Genomic DNA, 13,901 nt, shown 5'->3' on the forward strand with positions numbered 1-13,901 from the left:
ATTAGTGATCATAAGGACTATGAATGGCACTTGTTAGGTTAAAAACTAAACATAACAGTTGAATAAAACAGTGTGTTGCAAGGATGATCCATCACAACTGCCAGGAGCAAGAATTTCTCATAAATAAAAATGTAAGCTTACAAAAAACAAACAAACAAAAGTTTCCAACTCTCTAATTGGAAGGAAAAAAACACAAAAACCAAACAAACTATAGTACTAAAAAACCTTTTACAGTCAAACCCCTTGAATAATTTTTAGAACCTTAAAAGTTAGAAAGCATCTGGACTAATTTTGTTTCAATAACAATATTCCTAAACTAGTTCCAGTTTTAACAGAATCATCTTGTTTAGTCCGAAAAATGGAAAAGAAGAAAAGGTAGAAGTTAAAGATTCAAGGTAAATTACCAAAATCTATTGGTAATGAGTTTTCGCACTTTCAGAAGTCCAGGGTAGACAAGATTTACCACTTAAACATAGTTATGCAAAAATCAGTTGGCTTCCTGATAAAGGATAGCAATTATGCTTGTGAATTTTCTCTGACCTAATATTTTATAAGCACTGGTGGGAGGAAGAAAAGAATCATCAGAAGGTCAAAAGTAAATATAAGTAATAAGGATGAGGCACAATGGCATAGAATACAACTGCCAAAAGAAATCAATATCAATGCAGGGATTCATGAAGAGATATTAAAAGCAAAATGAAAACAATTTTACAAGTAGATTTAGTAAGTGTCTTTTCTTTCAGTTATTACTGAAATTCATGAACAGAATATTTGGCTTAACATCCACTAGTGAACTGCAATTCAGATTAAACTGTTGTTATGCATATGAAATTTTATTCTTTCGCAAATTGCTAGAGTAATATTTTTTTTTAATTTCAAAGACGATCTCTTATAAATTCCTCATTCTAATTGTCCATGTTGTTTTGGGTTCAAGAAGTTTCAGAGATAAATTTAATTGACATGATATCTGTTGGTTGGTTGAGCTGATATGACAAAAGCCTCAAAACTATACATAAAAGTCTTCTTCCTGTTATTTCTGCCTCTGGCTGAGTTTCTTTTATGATAAACAGATGAAATGTATTACAAGTACTAAGCTGACAGAGGACAAGCAGTTTGAAAAGTAGTATAAAGTGCTTTCCTGTTGAATATATTTATTACAGAAAAAGTCTTTAAATAACATTTTGTTATTAGCATACTCTACAGAATGTTATTGAAGAGTATTGTTTTTATTCTGTAGCAGAGCAGTTAAAAAAAATGTCAGGAATAAGCTAATTTTTGTTAAATTTCTAAAACTAAGAACTTGACTTTACCTCTGATTAAATCTTGGAAGACTTTTCCATGAGCTTGAAGGTATTTGAAATAAATAACTATTTCCAAGTAAGAATATAACTTCAAAAACAGATGCATCATATCCCTTAAAGATACAATTCAACACAAATAATTAGATACTTCCCAGAGTGCCTTTTTTTCCCTTAAAAAAACCCAACCAACCAACCAACCAAAAAAAAAAAAAACAAAAACAAAAACCAAAAAACAAACAAACAAACAAAAACAAAAACAAAACAAACACACCACCAAACCTCTGGATATATTTTGGCTGTATTTAATATCTGAGGAACAAAGTAGTTTGAAGTATATTTTTTGTAGTGATGAAAAAAAAAAGTCAATTATTCAGTTTATGCAAGCCAGCATCATTTTTTCCTGTGAAAGTCAACATAGAGATTAGCCACAATCATGCATCAGATAGCAAATTGATCAGAGAATTTATTGTGCTTCAAGTTAGAATATCATGACTCTTCACACTTTCATCTGAAATACTGCACACAGCTGAATTCCAAATAAACAATTTCAACCTTGCAACAAACTTTATACTCCCAAAAAACAATCAAGAAAGCATGTTTATATTTCATCCTGAGTCAGCAGTGTGACCTGGCAGCAAGGAACATCATTAGCATCACAGTCTGTGCTAATGGGAGCATAGCCAGGAGGCTGAGGGGAGGATTAATCTCCCTCACTCAGTGCTAGTGAGACAATATCTAGAATACTGTGTCCAGTGTTGGATCCTCAGTACAAGGCAGGTGTTGAACAACTGAGTCAAGTTCAGCAACGGGAGTCTATGCCATGCTCTTGCCCTTTGGGAAGGAGCTCTATTTGGAGGAAGACAAGAGAAGATGAGAGACAACAAACATTAAGAAAACTTTGCAATTTGATATAAGGGGAAGGGACTGGAGGAGAGGGAGAAATCATTATGGGGATAATTAGGCAACAGAACAAGTTCTCTACAGTTTCCATCCTTGTAGACTTTTAAGACTGGATCTCAACTCTGTGTGGATCCTGCTTTGAGCAAGTCGGACTAGGGGGCCTCCTGCGGCCCCTTTGAACCTGAATTACTCTATAATTGTAATGCAGAATTATACACATGTATTTTGGCAAAAATAGAGCATTTGATTTTGGTAATTATCTTAACTAATCTGAACATTCATTGTAGCAGACAATAGTCTCCTGTTACAAACTACCTCTATTCAAGAAGTGCAGAAGATAAAAAAAAAGTTCAGGACAAACATCACACGTGACCAGAATCTCAACCGACTCCCAGTGCAGTCCTGCTAAACTACAAGAGGATTTTGCTGATTTCTTAGTTTAGGTGTTTCTTTTGAACTTATGTATGTGCACACACATATCTCCTAATGTTTGAAATGCAATCACATGAGCAGTTAAAAACACACTTATTACTAGCCAAGACCAATTTTGCAAGACATCCAGACACACTATTACATACTATGTTTTAATGTGTGCTGAATTCTCTTTCATGTTTTTCCCACTTGCATGTATTCAATTCTGTTCTCATCAATAACAAAATTCAATAACATAGCAGAATAGATGCACTATTTCCCCATTATCAAAGGGGATGAATATGTTGAACCATCAATCTGTTACTGTCACTAAAGCAAGTTGGTGAATTAAGTTCACATGAAGAGGGATGATACTCAGCTGTGAAGTTCATGCCTAGAATAGAGGTGATTAGTTATAATCAGGATACTGAGTCAATTGATTATAAAAATGAAAGCAAATTCAGGTCGCATTAACAATTCAGTCTTTACATTTGATATCTATTCTATTTGCAAATTTCAGAGTATGCTGTGAAGCTAAGACACAGACATACAAACTTCAAATTAAACCTCATTTGAGCATTATAATAAGCCATAAATACTAATTTATGTGTTCTTTTTCAGCTCTGGAATCATGAGAAGTTATAGGCAATTTTCCTGTTAGACAAAAGTAGACATTCACTTAGGTTGGAATTCAAAAGAAGCATATCTTAGTACAATTATAATACTAGATTAGCTTATCTAAATCCCTTTAGACTCCTAGTTTAAAGTAAAAAAAAAAAAAAAAAGATGTTTCATTCTGCATGGAACTAGCCCTTGTGAAGAGTAGGAGTAAGAATATATAACTTCACTTATGTGAAGTTATAATTTCAAACAGGCATCCTTATCAATAATAGGGATGGTAACCTCTCAGGAGACAAACCAGAAGGTTTGGCATCCTGGTTGTGAAGCACTAATTTATGTGCTACAAAAGCTCTCAAATTAAATAAACCAATCCCAGAAGGTAACTGGTGGAAAAAGTCATTATTTCAGAGAAAGTCTATAAGGAGGACATTGAATTATTTAAATTGTCTACTCATGCATTCTTCACTGATAAGAGAGACCATTACTATTGGATGAAAGACATCAACATAATACTGTTTCATTTTGCAGCACAAGACTTTTCTGAAGTATGAGGGATCAATGTCAGATTTATCTAAGTGTACCAATATAAGAACCCCTAAATCTGATTTCTTCTATTTTCTATCACAAGGGCTGAAATTTAGAGGAATTTACCTTATTCTCATTTACAGTCAAAACAAAATATTAGGAGCAACTCATATGTCAAGAAGGCAGCTGACAGTAAGTCTCTAAAGGTATAGCTACCACCTCATCCTGACACTAACTAGACAGAGATGTCATAAGATTCCAGTAACTAAATGACAAAATAGATTTGAGAGAAACAGCACTGATTTGTCAGGAAGTCAAATTCATCTATTCAGTCTCACTCATGACTATAGAACACAAAAAACCCCAAACCAAATCATATTTGAAAGGAAAAACTGAAAAAAAAAAAGAGCCTTAGTTACATCAGGCAGAACGCAAGTGGAAGAGAATTGTTACTTTCTTTAAAAAGATGTGTTCTCTTTTTAAGCCTAAAGCTCAGCATTGTACCTTGTCATCAGTTTAGTTTTTTGTTTTTCTGTGTAAGCATTCACAAAGCTTTGTGCTCATAATTCTCACTGATTACCATAGAACATCCTTTTCACCTTACATAGTTTGTCATATATGCTTGGAACAAGTTCTTCATTACATGCCTACTTCTTTCCCTTTGACAAGCAGGAATTTAGTTGGAAATTTAGGGTTATTTTCTTAATGTACTTAATGTACATTTATGCTTATGGAAATATAGGCAAGAAAATTTGGACTCCTAATACTTTACTTATTTCCCTTTTCCAGGTAGGGCTGTTTCAGAGCCTTTCATGCACTGGTTTCGTTTTTTTGCTGTTCATTATGTTTAGAGACCACAGACTGTTGCATGGAAATGTAAAGAAATCAATAGGAAAAAAAACTTTTGCATTTTCCAAGAAAACTTTTCATTTCAGGTTTAGTATACAGTTTTAAGAAAGCGGTCATATCATCAACAAAACAGAAAAATATTTTTATATTATCTGTTTCTAGTAAAAGCATTAGAAGAACTTACGCATGATAAGCAATCCTAGGAACAAACCACTTGAATAAACATGGTTTGCTGCTCTCATATCAACTGGTTTCTTGGAACAATTAATTGATTAATTAATAGTTCCTAGGAGTTTGGTATCAATTTTTCTGGAATATTCAGGTATTTTTAAAAAATAACATAAGTGAGATACAAATAGAAATTAACTAGACCATTATAATGGGCTAACACATCAGTGATGCAATTTGAAAACCACTATTACAAACAGATTTATGAAATTAATGTGAACATTAATAGTAACACTTCACTTAAAAAATTTCTAGCATGCCCATTATTAGATTTACTGGTTCTTTATGGTACCTCCTGGATGCTATTTGACAAGGAGTAACTAAGGAACTGGACAGTCAATGAACTTCCCAGAATCTAAGTTTTTACTGAGAATTCCATAATGTATTAGAGGAAAACTGTAAGAAACAAGTACCTGCTTAATTCTCCAGTAAGGCTTAGACCACTAAAGTTAAAATCACTGAGTTTTTGTTAAAGAGTTCATAGGAAAATAATTGCTGCCTGAACAGCAGTAGAAAGGTTTTCCAATTTCAGTTCAGTATCTTAAGGAAAATTGCATTTCTCCTGCTGGCATTACCCATTACCTTGAAATGGGTTGATGCTGCTGAATGAACTGTACACAAGAAATCCTCCTTTTAACTGCTTTTGTGTTATTTTCATATGCTTATCTGGTGTCTAAATCCAAATCAAGGCTGTAAGACCTTGCATATATACGTACTTTGTGCCACTTTAACAGCAACCTTCTCTGCAGATGAGTTTCTATTGCTTACCAATTGACCTTGTAACCTGATTAGATTACCTATTTTTCGAACAATAATGAAAAAAATATAAATTATCATTGACATAGTTTAATACAGAAAGATTTTGTGCTGCTGGGAAAGACATCAAATAAGCAGGCAAAAAAGTCTCTTGTCTTTCACAACGTACGTGTGCCCAGATAATAAAGATACTCTACTTGCATTAGGCATGTCCTGGATGGGCTAAGTTATTATGACATGTGACAGATGATGTTTCAGAGAAAAAAACAACCTTGTCCTAAATGTGAATATCATTTGCCACTCATCAACATATATGATAACATGACCAGCTGCATCTTATCACATCATAGAATTTTCCCTTTAGCAAAAATAATGACATAAGACTAAGCCAGCCAAGTGTAATTAGTTACACTATTTAAAAAAAAAAATCTTCAACTGGTATTTAGTCTTGTCTCAGGTAAGAGATATCTTAAACAATGGCATAGGGAAAGATAAAGCCTATTGTAATTCATGTTATGGAATAAAAACTTTTTTAAACAAAATGCATCAATATTGTCAGTAGAGAGAATTTTATCTGTACAATTACAGCTATGAAAAACTGGACAAGTCATAAGAGATGATCCTGCCCAATCCTGCACATTCCTTATCACTGAAGCAGATTTATGTATCATGCATAGTTCAGTTTTGCTAACCTTAATACAAGAGCTTTTCCTATGGACTGATAATGTGAAACTTATTAAATGCAGAGGACTGCCATGTATGACTGCTTCATATCCAAAAACAACATTACTTTGCCAGTCTTATTTGTTTACCTCAGGGAAGGCAGGAATATTTGTTTCCCTAGCACTCATTGCAAGCAGCAAACACTGGCACAACTGCAGCTGTCCCTCATAGCCACAGCATAGCTTATTTCTGAAAGCAAGTGCTAGTGTTGGAAACATAAGCAATGCTGATTTATTTCATGCACTAGGTGTTTCAAAACTGTTTCAAAATTTAAGACTGTTTCAAAATTTAAGACTCAGAGTGTTAAACCCCCATTTTGACAGGATAAAACTCATAACCAAGGGAAGGCAAACAGTGGAGAATTATAGAGCTGTATACCAGGTATGAGATGTGCATTCTCAGCAGTGAGAAAGAATCATCTCTGGAGACCTTTTAATTTGTTATAGTCTACATACAAGAATCAAAGGAACACAAAGCACATACATTTTTATAAACTATTATAAGAGCTTGTTATTATATTTGTACTAGATCCTTTCCTGTGCTGCTATCTTTGAAGTGTATTAACATTAATTATTGGAATTTGCATCCTACAGTGCATAGTTAATCCAAGATTTCAAACGAAAAAGCATATGTATGCTGCAAGTAGCTGTTTGAATATAGAAAAGCAACTCGTCCCAGATTTGAATGAGTAGGGAGGTTGACAATATGACCCTTTGAGTTGTCTTCAAGACATCTCTATCTACAGTGCTGTCATTTTCTTTTTATTAGAGGTGTGATATCATCAAATAAGTTTCTGAAAATATTTTTAAAGTGCTTGATGAGATATGAGGAGAAAAAAAGAAAGTATTTTAAAAGTGTGTAATACTAAGTCACAAAATCTATTATTTAACTCGAACAATTTTCAGAAAATTCTAACACACCATCTAAATATTGTTATAATATGCTCTGTAAAATTCAGTCCTATAAGAATTTTACAACTTCCAATTTTTATAAAACCACTAGTGTCTGGAATACGTTCAGAAGGCACCATTTCACCCTTTCTAACTGATGTTCTCAAAGACTGAATTTATTCTTACTCATTTAATATTTTGAAGATGGCAGCACTGCCTTCTTATAAGAAGAGGTTCTGAAAATACTGCTAATAGCAGTTTCATCTGTAGCTGTTGATATACCTATTACATCAAATAGATAGCAAAACTTCTTCAGATCTCTTTTTAGAATAATAACCTACTCAAATCTAGAAATATTTCCTTTTGGATGGACTGGTTCTCTAGTCATTTAGAAATAACTTTTTAACCCAACACTGAAATAGATTTTGGTGAAGTTAAAATTGGATAATTAAACCTAACTTCAAAAGGCAATCTGACAACTTTTTAGAAAGAAGGAAGCAGCAATATAACCATCAAGTTGAAAAAAATAACTGCCTGTAGACCGTATGGGTAGTCACAGATTGCCTGTTTATGAGATGAAATGCTAACAAGACAGCCTATAAAGGTGCTGGAATAATGGCTAATTTTCAGTCAGTTAAGCCTGAATGTGATATATTTACATAAAAATCCTTTGATCTGAACATTGAGCTCTTAGCTCATATTCTCATTTTGCAACACCCATCACTACCTCTCATCCTTGTTTGTTGACAAATTGCTATAAGACAATTAAAAAGAACCCCATTAATAAGCAGCCATCAGAATATATGAATATTAAAATTACACCAAGACTCCAACTTTTTGTTGACATGAGACTATAAAAAACATTGAAAAGGTGTTAAATTTTATCATCTGTGCAGATTTAAATAGGATATGAAGCAGCTATTCTAACAACTGTTCTTCCTCCCTCTAAAAATTCCAGTATACCTCCTAGAAGAGGACATCTGGGAAACACAATAATAAAGGGATTTACTTGTTTTCATCAAGTTTTTTACCATGTGACTCACATAGGTAGAGTTTGAACAAAGGCAGTTCCACACATCCTCAAGATACTGAAATGCATATCCCAGAGACTGACACCCACCAGTGAAAGCTTCACATTTGTACTCTCACACAGCCTGCTAAATTTGATTATTCAAGCTCAACACATAAAGGTCTTCCAGAAAGCACTTTTGAGTACTTCTTTTGTCTTACACCTACCTGCTTATAAAATTATGTGTTTCCTTGCAGGTAACTAACAGGGCATCAATCATTTACCAACCAGGAGATAAATTCTTATGCCCATCCCAAACAGACAAGAGAAAATGAGAAGACAGTTCAATGATTAAAGTTAACATACTGCAATAGCACAGTAGCTGACTGTTTTAACTTCTCTGAATCTAGAAGCATTGCTTTTTAAAATATTGCATTAGTCAAAAGGGCATTAACTAATGAGCTCCTTTTCCAGTGATTATCATCCTGTCACTGACCTCAGGAATCAAATAAAACATAGCAAGAAAAGTTCCACTGCAGGGCATACATCCTTATGCTATATTTCCACAGTCAGTTGACACCTTTCAGAAAAGTCTAAATTCCCTGATAAAGAACATCTATCCCTCCCTTGTGGCCCATTGAGCTTCATCTTGCTCAAACAGTGACAGGCAGTTTTGTGCACTAGAGTCTGATACCTTGTAAGCTCTGAATCACAGGACTGTCTAAACTCGCTTTCCTGCTGACATTATTCCAGGTGAACCTTTTCCATAAAACAGTACTAGCACACCAGAAGAACTCAACAATTAGGAAAACACAGCATGACATTGTAAATAACCAACATGACAGATATCTAGGGAAGAGTAAAGAGAATAAAGTATATTTAATTCCTCTTTACATAATCATCTGTGAAAGATAACACCATGTCAGCTATTTCATATAAGCCTGCTTCAGTTTTTGTCCTTAGAAGAACAATCCTTAAAAACAGGAGTCAAAAGCATCAGTTATGAAGAGTATTTTACGGACAAAACAAAGGCAAACAACATAATATTTTCAACAAAACAATCTAACCGTAACTTACAATTATTTCAACTTGGAACATCTTTCCCTCTGGAGACTTGCATACATTGTAACTTGTATAACAGTAATTCTCCATTATAACTAACCAGTAAACACAGCCTATTATGCATAAGACATTATACTGTGTTCATTACTGCTAGGTTATATAATAAAGCAAATCTGCAGACCCACAAAGGAGCTCAGAGATATAATGGCAGGAGTCTGAGCTGCTCTCAGACGCATCTCAGGAGCCATCAGCTCACCACAGGCCCATCTCCACAAGCTCAGAGGAGCACAGGGATGTACAAGTGAAGATGGGAACCCAAACCAAGGACTACCAAACAACAAGAACCCTATTTGGTCCACTCCAGGGCTCTCCAGGCGTGAAACCCATCACAAGGGGTCAATCCAGAGAAATCTGGAAATCCCTTTCACATTAAAAGGGTTGCTATCTAAAGGACACACTGTAGGACACAAAGAAACAGCAGTCCACAGTCACAAGACTTACTACAGGATGTTTAGGGGAGGAACCAAAGGTGAAAAAAGCCAGGAGCTTAGCTGATTTGGGAAGGCAAAAGAGCAGGAAAACAGAAGGGTAAGGAGATGGAAAAGGCCTGGTCATATATAAATAGCTGGCTAGTCAGTACACTCATCTGTCCATGCCCTGTACCTGATCAGCACAGCCTCTCCTTTCTTCTTATTAAACTACATTCTACCTCTTTCATGGGTAAGAAGGCTCTGTGCTGTGTGCACGTGTGTATATGGGGGTGTGAGGGCAACAACTGGGATTGGACAGCCTGTGTGTCTGTGGTGCCAGTGACTGGAAAAAGCATGGATATGCAGATGTACCTGTGATCATTCACAAAGGTTAACCTGGGTAAGCTGGTGAATGGGTGAAGTGGCCTGGAAGAAAGGAGGTGAGGGCAGCTCTGGGTGTGAGGGCACCTGCGTGTCTCCAGAGTCAAAGGAAGAGTGGGTCAGCTGGGGGACCAGGGGAGTCCTGGTCAGCTCAGAGTGGGAAGTTGGTGCATGTACACATGTCCACAGTCTGTACCAGAAACTGAAATAGGGCAACAGTCTTAATGGGCTTGCATGTGCAGCTACTGAAAAAAAAAAGTCCAGTTGATGGAGGGATCCACCTTTGAGTATATGTTTATGTTATATGTACACATATATGCACGCATGTTCTAACCCATGAACTTCCACCCTGTCCGGTAAGAAAGGGAAACAGGACAAGATAGACCATTGTTGCTCTGAGTGTCTGTCAGACCTGTGTGGCTGTCTGTGGACATATAATGTGAGCTCTGTGTGTGCATGCCTGTGGGAAAACAATTTTAGCCTTCCTCCCAGCTGAGCCTGGGGACAAGGAGCTGCAGCACCCTCATTTCACCTCTCAGGCTGCTGCATCCTGCATGAAATATTTTGCTCTAACAGTTCTCAGTTGCTCCCTTTGGGATTCCTACACAATGTGTTAACCTAATGACAAAAAATTAGGGTGCTTTCCCAAAGTCTGTCATATTTAGAAATCAGAAGGAAAATATTTCAAGTATATCATTTACAGCACTTGTGTTAAAGTACAGGGATTGCTAAATGACTTAAACCCACTGCCAGGAGGACGACACTGCAGTCATTTCTCCTTGAAAAAGTTTTCTGAAAAACGCCCTTTGCTATACATCATACTGAAGGTTTAAGTTTTGCAGGTAACATGATGAGTTAATTTTAGTTTACTCTTTTTTTCAGCTACTGTAAACCAAATACATAGTAATTTCTTTAACAACAAAATAATCTACTCACTCTAATACTTGCAATAGAAGAGTATACAGATACCTTTTTCCAGGATTTTCTAGTAAAATTAGGTTTCAATTATTTAATATAAAAAAATTAATATTCATTAGGTTAAAAATTCTGACATCACAACTTGAGAAAGTTTTTATATTATCTATTATTCTAGACTATAAAAGTTTCTTACACAGGAAATCCATCTTCATGTGACTAACAAGTAACAAGTAAAGAAAACCATACTATGTCAAAGTCAAGGAGTTATCCTAAGATTTCGTCCAGAGTGAAAGCATAAAGCAGGTCTGCTCTGAAGAGCCAGTACACTTTAAGAAAGCCATGTGTGGTGCTTCGTAGAGTACATAACAACCTTACCACAATAATATGCAATGTCAACTTCATTCCTTTAGGCTTTGTGTGTATGTTCTCATTTGAGAAAGCATAATAGTGTGTGATTCAGTAGACAGGGCTTAGAAGAAAGACCTTCTAACCTTAATTTGGTTTTTAAGTGCCAATTTAAGCCAAAAGTTCTGCACAATAGAAGCAACCTTTTACTGTGTACATGTGCAATAGTAAGTGGCACAAAGAAAGTGAGATGCCAGTTGTGACTCGAAGACTTTACTGTAGTTCTAACATCACTAATGGTTTTGCAGATCTGAAGTTTCAGCTACCTATTGCTACTTCAAACTCTTCTAATTTGAGCTCCAAAACTATTTCACCCTAATTGAAAATATTTAGTTCTTTTCAAGAAACATTCTGCATCCTTTCATTTAAATAATATTTAGCAAATAAAGTATAAAGTTTCTTATCCATTAATCAAGGAATAAACTTTAAAAGCATTAAGTTCTTTGTTTGCTATGCAAAACATAGACAGAGTTGTCAACAGATCCTGTATTAGCTAGTGAACAATATGCTACAGATGTGAGAATCTTTGTGCTTAATGATATAGATTCTCACGTGTACCAAGATGCTCTGCTTAAGTGGGGTAAAACAGCTTGAACTTTACCCTGTTTGCAAAGGCTTATTGATGGATAGAGAAGGGGAGGTTACACCACTTTTGAAGAATGCTGAGATCAGCCTGACTCATCAATCCCAAAGATAAACATTCTGAGGACGTCAAAAGTGTTTCCTGACAGAATCTGCCACTGATGAGAATGTGAGAGACAAAATTGTGATAAAGGAACCAAGAACTGATAGCACTGATAACTTATCTAAAGCTGCTGAGCTGACACAGCTAGCCTAGAAACATATGACTGACAGTCACTTTATACTATAAAATCCCAGGCCCACCTTTGAACAGTAGGAACAGGACTTCTAACATATCCCTTCTAGGAGTGTGCATGGAAAATCCTCTCAAGTGGAGACGTCCCCAAAGTTTACTCCTGGAGGCTGAGTGAAAGAGATCTGCCCATGGTAGTCAGTCTGGAAGAGTAACATCAATCTCTAATTAAGAATTATTTAGCTAGCTTTAACACCATAGCTTCAATACTGTTTCAGAAATTAATGTGCTATATTAGTAGTTATAACTATATTAACTGTGACACTGTGTAGTAAATAATTCTGATTAAAGTATTTTAGTCTAACCATTATCAACATCAATTTAAATAAATAATTTATATTATTCATATAAATATCTTTGTTTTGCCATGCTTAATTCAAAGTCATATAAAGGCTCAATTACACTTATATAAGTCTATATAACTCAACTGACCATGCCTGGGCCTAGGACTGGATCCAGAAGCACCTAGATTTCTCTCTGAGAATGAGTTTAGAAAGCAAAGCAGTCCTTCCTGAACCTCATGATTCAAGAAGAGGGTCTCCCTGATAAACCTTGTCCAAAACTTCTATTATTCCCGCAACATCATATCAGCTGAAATGCCACAGAGCTCTGGGGAAGGAGTGAGGTATCCCTAGCAATTTCTAATACCAGCTACTAGAGATTAAACATTTAAGCTCTAGAGCTGCACCTAGAACACCTTTTCTTCTATCTCTGTTTAATAGCATGGGAAATAAGGAGTGCTATGTTACATCTATAGTAACAAATTTAAATAAAACTGGAAATATTCTGAGACACTTAAGCCACTGTGAAGAAGTGACATGCATCCTTTCTAATAATTTTTTTTTTAGAATTCACTGCAGTATAGTGGTGGAAGACTGCTTATTTGATATCAAAAAATAGTCCACGAATCATTCTTGTTACTGAACTGTGAAAAAGTGTTTGAAGGAACAGCAGTGAGAATAGGCTTAAGACCTAGTGAATGGTTTGGGGTTTTATGTTCTTTTCCCTCACAATAAAGGTAATTTAGTTTAGAAATTTCCCAAGCATTGTTATAAGCTACTGGTTTAGGACTGTCTCCAACTGCTTTCTAGGTTGCAGCAACAGAAGGTATATTCCTGCCAGCCATAGGGACTCCTTGATCCCATGGGTGGGAGTTGAGCACTTTGGGAGATGATGAATATTCACTCAATCTCTTACTGTTACAGAAGGGTTCCTAGCACTTAACTCTTAATAGATCACATACAGACAGATAGACAGATAATGAAAGTGCTCTAATCAGAGATAGAATATAATACAGATATTAAGTAGAACATTAGTTTCAGTAAGTCCAGCAACAAAGCAGAAGAAAAAAAATCAAAATTTGTAGATGCATAAGATAATGTCTGTACACATAAAAGCCCTTCTAATAGTCCGTGATAACTGTCTACATATTAAACAGCAATATGTTTCCCTGCTCCTATTGGCCTATTTTAGGATGAAATCCTGTCCTTCAAAGAAGTAGCACAATACATTACAGCAAGCAGCAGCCAAGGCTACCTACATATGATCCTCTTGGATTTTCTGTTGTGTTCAAGGTAC

The 13,901-nt window shown here is 35.5% G+C and overlaps 1 protein-coding gene across 6 annotated transcripts in view; it reads right to left on the reverse strand.

Annotated features, from left to right (window-relative positions):
• CDH12 (cadherin 12) overlaps nucleotides 1-13,901 on the reverse strand; it is a 518,528-nt gene that overhangs the window by 384,411 nt on the left and 120,216 nt on the right. For 2 of the 6 annotated variants that reach the window (XM_050331390.1, XM_050331348.1), the window contains exon 2: nucleotides 12,335-12,466. The exons of the other annotated variants lie outside the window; for them this stretch is intronic. The gene's annotated coding sequence lies outside the window, so the exon portion shown is untranslated. The remainder of the gene's footprint in view (nucleotides 1-12,334; nucleotides 12,467-13,901) is intronic. 6 annotated transcript variants of the gene reach the window in all.

This window comes from Myiozetetes cayanensis, unplaced genomic scaffold (genome assembly GCF_022539395.1).
Source record: "Myiozetetes cayanensis isolate MyiCay16 unplaced genomic scaffold, myiCay2020 scf1, whole genome shotgun sequence".
NCBI classification, from domain to species: Eukaryota; Metazoa; Chordata; class Aves; order Passeriformes; family Tyrannidae; genus Myiozetetes; species Myiozetetes cayanensis.